Raw genomic sequence first — 8,263 nt, forward strand, 5'->3', positions numbered from 1 at the left:
GGTTCATGGACCATGGTCGGGGGCGAGGGTCGCCACTCAAGGGACGCTAAGGAGGGGGACAAAGACAATGGTGGAGGGGTGTCCTCGTCCTGCGCCGGAGCCGCCACCGCGGACAGATGCCCACCCAGACCCTCCCCTTGAGTTTTAGGGGTGCGCCCGGAGTTCGCACCTTGATGGGGGGGGTTCTGTCACGTTCCTGACCTGTTTTCTGTTGTTTTTGTATGTGTTTAGTTGGTCAGGGCGTGAGTTGGGGTGGGCATTCTATGTTATGTGTTTCTATGTTTAGGTTCATTGGTAATTAGCCTTATATGGTTCTCAATCAGGGACAGGTGTTTGACGTTTCCTCTGATTGAGAACCATATAAAGGTAGGCTGTTCACACTGTTTGTTTGTGGGTGATTGTCTTCCGTTCCGTGTCTGTGTATGTCGCACCACACGGGACTGTTTCGTTTTCGTTCGTGTTTGTAGTCTGTTCCTGTTCGTGCGTTCTTCGTGTTATTATTGTAAGTTCGTAAGTTCAGGTCTGTCTACTTCGTTTATTGTTTTGTAGTTTGTTCAAGTGTTCATAGTGTTTCGTCTGGTTAAATAAATTCAATATGTCATCATACCTCGCTGCGTGTTGGTCCGATCCATGCTCCTCCTCGTCTGAGGAGGAGAACGACTTCGACAGCCGTTACAAAAGATTGCTTATAGAAGTCTGTCTAATGCTGATCTACCCTACTTTAGCCTTTTTAGTAAGTGGATGGATTGGTGTAGTATGCTGACTGGCTTTATCTTGGGCCTCAATGGGATAAGCTTGTCCAGGAGGATAACCTGGAGGGACACTACGGTATTGTGTTGCTTTAAAAAGTTGATAGGTAGCCTAGGAATGAACCAATAACCTGGCAGTGGCAACAGGTTTCTCTGTGGTTCCTCTTATATAAGACTAGTTAGGCCTGAAAAGGTGGCCCCAACATGAACATTTCCAGTCCAGCTAGTTTTACAGGTGCGAGAGAATGTGTTGTGGACGTATGAACTCTGAACAAAGGGAATTGACAGTGAAACTTCAATGTCTTTCGTCACCTGTTGAACACTGAGGATCAAGACAGTGAGGTTTTCAAAGACAGAAAAACATTTAAATAATAGTAAAGGTGTACCATAACTTTAATACAGATATGACGTCAGTCCTGTCCGAGCAGCTCCAGTGCCCAGTGTGTTTGTGCGTTTTCACCGACCCGGTGAGTCTACCGTGCGACCACACCTTCTGCCGCCCCTGCATCAGCGCTCACCTGTTGCAGAGCTTAGTGAAGAGCCAGAGCCGCTGCCCAGAGTGCCGCGGCCCTTTCAGCCAGAAGGATCTCCGGGCTCACCGTGTCTTGACCAATATGGCAGATGCGGCTCGAGAGGAGGAGGAGAGCGGCCTCGCAGCGAGGGGACCAGAGGCACCGCAGGGACGCACTGTAGCCTCAGAGCTGGTGTGTCCAGAGCATGACGAGAAGTTCAAGTTGTTCTGTGAGACAGACCAGAGGTTGGTGTGTGTGATCTGTAGAGATGGAGAAAAGCACCGGGGACACACGTTCACACCTGTGAAAGAGGCAGCAAAGATCAGTAAGGTGTGTAGGTCTATGGCAGCACAGTTCTTTTTAAACCTCATAATTGTACTTATACTGCCGTGTGAACGTCTTAAATGGTAAGAGATGTTTATTATATAACTTTGTTTGCCTGTAGGTTTCCAAGTCTATATATGTTTAATTTCCTCAATCTGTTTAAATGTTCTATACAACAGTAAGTAACTTGATAAAACTTGCAAAATCTCTATCTCTCTCTTAATTTCTCTTAATCTCTTTCTTAATCTCTCTCTTTCAATCTTGCTCTCTTTCTCTCTGTCATAAATATAATCTTTAAATCTGTAAACGCTGTTAAACCCATGCCAAAGTAGGCTACATGCCATGCATTCTCTCAGTCACAAGGAGTGTTGTGGTATGTATCTGTTCGAGAGCTCTGTTGGCTCTCTGGCCAGCATTCAATCAGATGTGCGTTGTAGACAAGGGCATTGTATACCGACAATGCACCTTTTAAAGTCAATTTCCCAGATGTTCACAGAGATCACGTTCACAATAAACGCTGCCGATGTCGCCTCAAGCGGAAAATTATCTTTAGATGTCAAAGGTGGTGCATTGTAGACTATTCTGCTCCTCAAACCAGGCTCTCTGTATGTGTGATAAATAGAAAGGCATAAGCGACATAAGCAGCCACTTAGGGCCCCCAGCCGCTAGTGGTACCCCCAACTAGGGATGTTAACCGTTAAAGCCGCCAAATACATTTGACCAGTCAAGCTTATCGGTCTATAGGTTCATTTGCATCATTTTGTGGAATTAAATTGGCTCATTTGTATTTTCGTTAGTCGTCATGCATTTTATTTATCACACATACAGAGAGCCTAGTTTGAGGAGTGGAATAGCCTACCACCTGTCAGACAGCATGAGAGTAGCTCCTCAAAAATGCCTGTAGGCTACTGGAGTGAAACCTGCTTTTGTCAGCCCCCCCAAAATAACAATTCTATATGTAATCATGTGTTAAAACTTGTGGCGATGATTAAAAAGTAGCCATTTCTATTTCTCAATCTCAACTCGTAAAGCGCGCCTCCCATTCACCATTTGGATGCATAGTCTATAGCCTGCCTACCGTTGACTATCAGCGCATCACCCACCACTTTGCAATGTGAGCTTGAGCCAGTAAAATAGTTTGAAACCTTTTTTTTATCCCTTTTTCTCCCCAATTGGTAGTTACAGTCTTGTCCCATTGCTGCAACTCCCGTACGGACACAGGAGAGGCGAAGATCGAGAGCAGTGCGTCCTCCGAAATACAACCCAGCCGAGCCGCTTCTTGACACAATGCCCGCTTAACCCAGAAGCCAGCCGCACCAATATGTCAGATGATACACTGTACACCTGGCAACCGTGTCAGCGTGCATTGCACCTGGCCCGCCACAGGAGTCGCTAGTGCACGATGGGACAAGGACATCCCTGCCGGCCAAACCCTCCCTTAACCGGGATGACACGGGCCGGCTGCAACAGAGCTTGGACTCGAACCCAGAATCTCTAGTAGCACAGCTAGCACTGCAACACAGTGCCTTAAACCACTGCACCACTCAGGAGGCCTAAAAATTGTTTGAAACCTAAACATTTGAGTAAATAATGAGGCATGTCTTACCTTGCTTCAAAGTATCCTTTGCGAAAATACATCCATAGAAACGTGGAGGCAATTATTTTATAAAGACTTCCTGATGCCATCAACCAGCCTTTCTCTCCTGTTCTATTGGTTTTCATATCAACTTTATTTTGTTGTCCAGAAGCCAAAGGCACAATCCTAGTCATATTAGCAACCCATCCTTGCAGTTGCTATTAGAGTTCCCCTCTTTCTAAGTTTCTAATGGAGATTTTCATTCGCTGTTTAGAACTGTGTTTTCCGCTAATTTCAATTTGTCAAATGTTTAAAAATGACGTTTAATTAGCTGCTTCATTACAGGAGTTGCATGTTCTATAATAGGCTATAGACTTTTTTTTTCATTATACCACCCTATTTCTCACCAATTTCATGAAATCCAATTGCAATCGAATTACGATCTTGTCTCAACTCCCCAACAGGCTCGGGAGAGGCGAAGGTCGAGTCATGCGTCCTCTGAAACATGACCCGCCAAGACGCTCTTCTTAACACCCGCTTGCTTAACCCGGAAGTCAGCTTCACCAATGTGTCAGAGGAAACACTGTTCAACTGACGACCGCAGTCAGCTTGCAGGTGCCCGGCCCGCCACAAGGAGTCGCTAGAGTGCAATGAGCCATGGAAAGCCCCCCTGGCCAAACCCTGGGATCGAACCCCAGGCTGTAGTGATGCCGCAACACTGCGATGCAGTGCCTAACATTCTGACCAGACCGCGCGCACGTGTGCGTCTGAGTGCACCATCGCACATGTTGATTTTGTCCCCCCACACCAGACGCTATCAGGACACACAGGTTGAAATATCAAAACAATTTGGGGACAGGTCAAAAAGAAATAAACATTTATAGCTTGCTGTTGCTAGCTCATTTGTTCTGGGATATAAACATTGGGTTGTTATTTTACCTGAAATGCACAAGGTCCTCTACTCCGACAATTAATCCACAGATAAAACGGTAAACCGAATTATTTTCTAGTAATCTCTTGTCACGCCCTGGGCATAGAGAGGGTTTTAGTCTCTATTTTGGTTAGGCCAGGGTGTGATTAGGGTGGGCATTCTATGTGTTATATTTCTGGCTGGGTCTTCCAGCATGACAACGACCCGAAACACACAGCCAGGGCAACTAAGGAGTGGCTCCGTAAGAAGCATCTCAAGGTCCTGGAGTGGCCTAGTCAGTCTCCAGACCTGAACCCAACGGAAAATCTTTGGAGGGAGCTGAAAGTCTGTATTGCCCAGCGACAGCCCCGAAACCTGAAGGGTCTGGAGAAGGTCTGTATGGAGGAGTGGGCCAAAATCCCTGCTGCAGTGTGTGCAAACCTGGTCAAGAACTACAGGAAACGTATGATCTCTGTAATTGCAAACAAAGGTTTCTGTACCAAATATTAAGTTCTGCTTTTCTGATGTATCAAATACTTATGTCATGCAATAAAATGCAAATTAATTACTTATACAATGTGATTTTCTGGATTTTTGTTTTAGATTCCGTCTCTCACAGTTGAAGTGTACCTATGATAAAAATTACAGACCTCTACATGCTTTTTAAGTAGGAAAACCTGCAAAATCGGCAGTGTTTCAAATACTTGTTCTCCCCACTGTATCTCTGATAGTATTTTCTGTTGGTCACGTCATTTTACTGGTTGGACATTTTCCTACCATTCGTTGACCGGTTAATGAGGGTCAGTTAGTCGGCAGAATACCGACCAGGCATGCAGGGCACGTGCCCAGGGGTCCTGACCTCCAGGGTGCCTCCATTGATATTGTTAGTCACTCTCACTCAGATATCATTAACATGGCATAAGTCACTGTAAAATGTGTAGAATTGCAGGAAATTAGCTTTAAAACGGCAAACATGTATCTCTGCCCCATTGCAAAAGGAGTAGATTACATGACATGTTTTATTTTTAAAAATTGCTTGCTTGGTAGGGGGGCATTTGATTGAATCCTGGTCTCTGTGTTGTTAGAACGTTCTGAGGGGAGCTCTGGGGTTCCTGGTGAAAGAGAACCGTGAAATGGAAGGACAACCAACAGCAGGCCTCTGAGATCATCAAGACCAAGGTGAGGGCATCTCTTTCTCTCTTACTCACACCTACACATAGTACAGAAAACATGCAACACTGCATAGAACATGTAAATTATCAACCCAACCACGCTGATAGATTTAATCTTGCCCGAAACTAACTGAATTGATCTGGCAACTGGAGGGCTGCTGGGTTCACATCCTCAAGACATTCCCTTACCGTTGTGCCTTTGGGCAAGGCCCTTAACACCACAACATACTCTCCATCCAGTGGCGTTGCACTGCAGCTTGACCCTGTGCTCGTCTCAACTGTATGTGTGATGCGTGCTGTCTTGGGGGGGGGGGGGGGGGGGGGGGGGTTGAGAACAGAGCAGAAGACACATTTCTGTTGGCTGTAACTAATGGAAAATAAAGTTGTATTGTATGTGTTATTGTATTGAATAATTTACTAATCTGTGAATGTGACTTTAGTAAAGCTTGAAGAAAGTGGTGTGTCATACAGTCAAACATTTCCATCCCATCACAGGAGGTCTAAAAGCCTGTCGGCTCACATCTCCTCCTGTTTCGAGGAGCTGCACCAGTTCCTGAGGAGGAGGGAGGAGGAGTTGAAGGAGGAGCAGGAGAGGGAAGAGAAGAAAACTGTGGCGGCCATGCTGAAGAATGATTGTGTGATAGAGAACAGGCTGGTGATTGGGAGGGAGATGGAAGTGACTCTGCAGTCTGGTCTGGAGATACCTGAGTCTGACCACTTTCTAGAGGTGAGAGGAGTCTCACAGAGTCTAGTTACTGGTTGTCTTGTGGTCTGCCTTTCATAATTAGTGATTTGATGCGTGTGTGTGTGTATGTGTGTTCACAGTGGTGGAGTGAAAGAGGCCTTCCTGTTATTGAGGGGATGAAGATGAAGGACACAGCCAAACCTAAGTGCAAAAACATTAAATATACACACATGAATACAATGACATGAGCAAATATACAGTACCAGTCAAAAGTTTGGACACACCCTACTCATTCAAGGGTTTTTCTTTATTTTTACTATTTTCTACATTATAGAATAATAGTGTAGACATGAAAACTATGTAATAACATATGGAATCATGTAGTAACCCAAAAAGTGTTAAACAAATCAAAATATATTTTATATTTGAGATTCTTCAAAGTAGCCATCCTTTGCCTTGATTACAGCTTTGCATACTCTTGCCATTCTCTCAACCAGCTTCATGAGGAATGCTTTTCCAACAGTCTTGAAGGAGTTCCCACATATGCTGAGCCCTTGTTGGCTGCTTTTCCTTCACTCTGTGGTCCAACTCATCCCAAACCATCCCAATTAGGTTGAGGTCGAGTGATTGTTTTGTTTAACACTTTTTTGGTCACTACATGATTCCATATGTGTTATTTCATAGTTTTGAAGTCTACACTATAATTCTACAATGTAGAAAATAGTCAAAATAAAGACAAACTTTTTGACAGGTACTGTATGTATAGGCCTTCTGAGAGATATGTTGTGTCTTTTAGACCAATATGGCCACCAGTGTCCCCACGATGAATTATTGCTTTGATAGGAAATGTTTGTTCCAGACAGTCTAACTCCAAAATTGTGAACTTTTTGTGGTGATTTCAACCCTGTCTGTTTCAGGTACAGGTCAAAGGTTAGAGGTCTGTCTGTGACCCCTGACTCTTTCAATCTCGGCCTCTACGAGACTCACTTGCCCTTCTGCATGTGGAAGGAGATGCTAAAGGTTGTCAAACCAGGTGAGAATGAGGACTGACTGGGGAAACCAGGTGAGAGTGAGGACTGACTGGGGAAACCAGGTGAGAGTGAGGACTGACTGGGGAAACCAGGTGAGAGTGAGGACTGACTGCGGAAACCAGCTGAGAGTTAGGACTGACTGGGGAAAACAGGTGAGAGTGAGGACTGACTGGGGAAACCAGGTGAGAGTGAGGACTGACTGGGGAAACCAGGTGAGAGTGAGGACTGACTGCGGAAACCAGGTGAGAGTGAGGACTGACTGGGGAAACCAGGTGAGAATGAGGACTGACTGGGGAAACCAGGTGAGAATGAGGACTGACTGGGGAAACCAGGTGAGAGTGAGGACTGACTGGGGAAACCAGGTGAGAGTGAGGACTGACTGCGGAAACCAGCTGAGAGTTAGGACTGACTGGGGAAACCAGGTGAGACTGAGGACAGACTGGGGAAACCAGGTGAAGGAGAGAACATGGGAAAGTGTGTGTCTCTAACTCCATCTCTCTCTCTGTCTGTTGAACTCTTCCCCTCAGTTCCTGTGCGCCTCACCCTTAGCAGCAGTGATGATTCCTATTTAAAGGTATCAGAGGGTGGGGCCAGTGTCAGGCACGCAGACCAGAAGGGCGGCTTCGGCTTCGGCTTCAAGTACTACCGTGACTACGCCGCCACCACCACCGTCGTCTCCACAGAAACCGTCCAAACAGGGCAGCACTACTGGGAAGTGGAGGTGGGGGGGAAGCTGGACTGGGGGGTGGGGCTGAAGGTGAAGGAAGATTCCGGAAAAGAGTCTGTCCTGTCTCCAGAGAGGGAGATAATGTTGCACCTGAAGCCTGAGAAGGGCCTGGTGTTCAGCCATGATGGTGTGGAGACGCCCCTGATGGCTGCTGGTGGTGACCCAGGTACTCAGGCTGAGGCCCAGGCCGGGCCTCGTAGGGTGGGGCTGTACCTAGACTGTGACAGGGAGAGGGTGTCCTTCTATGATGCAGACAGCATGGTTCTCCTCCACTCCTCATGGTGCAGCTTCATCTCCCCGTGTTCCTTATGCCTCTACCCCGGGCCGTACATGGAGGGCCGCAACACTAACCCACTGACTGTCTGTTCGTTCTGACCCAGCTTGCAACTGGTTGCAATGACGTCTTCATGACATCTTTCATTATGTCATGTCAGGTTTTATTTTATAACCTCATCATGAAAAATTGCTGTAGCTGATTGGCCCTTACAATTTCTATGGTGCATTACATTTCTTGTTGATGTTGGGTATTTGAGGAACTATTTACTAGAGTGATCAAATTATGAATTTTGACTTAATA

General features: G+C 46.1%; 1 pseudogene; it reads left to right on the forward strand.

Annotated features, from left to right (window-relative positions):
* The first annotated feature begins 1,153 nt into the window (after positions 1-1,153).
* LOC120030933 lies at positions 1,154-8,061 on the forward strand (annotated as a pseudogene).
* Positions 8,062-8,263: the final 202 nt, after the last annotated feature.

Source organism: Salvelinus namaycush, chromosome 37 (assembly GCF_016432855.1).
Source record: "Salvelinus namaycush isolate Seneca chromosome 37, SaNama_1.0, whole genome shotgun sequence".
Lineage (NCBI taxonomy): Eukaryota > Metazoa > Chordata > Actinopteri > Salmoniformes > Salmonidae > Salvelinus > Salvelinus namaycush.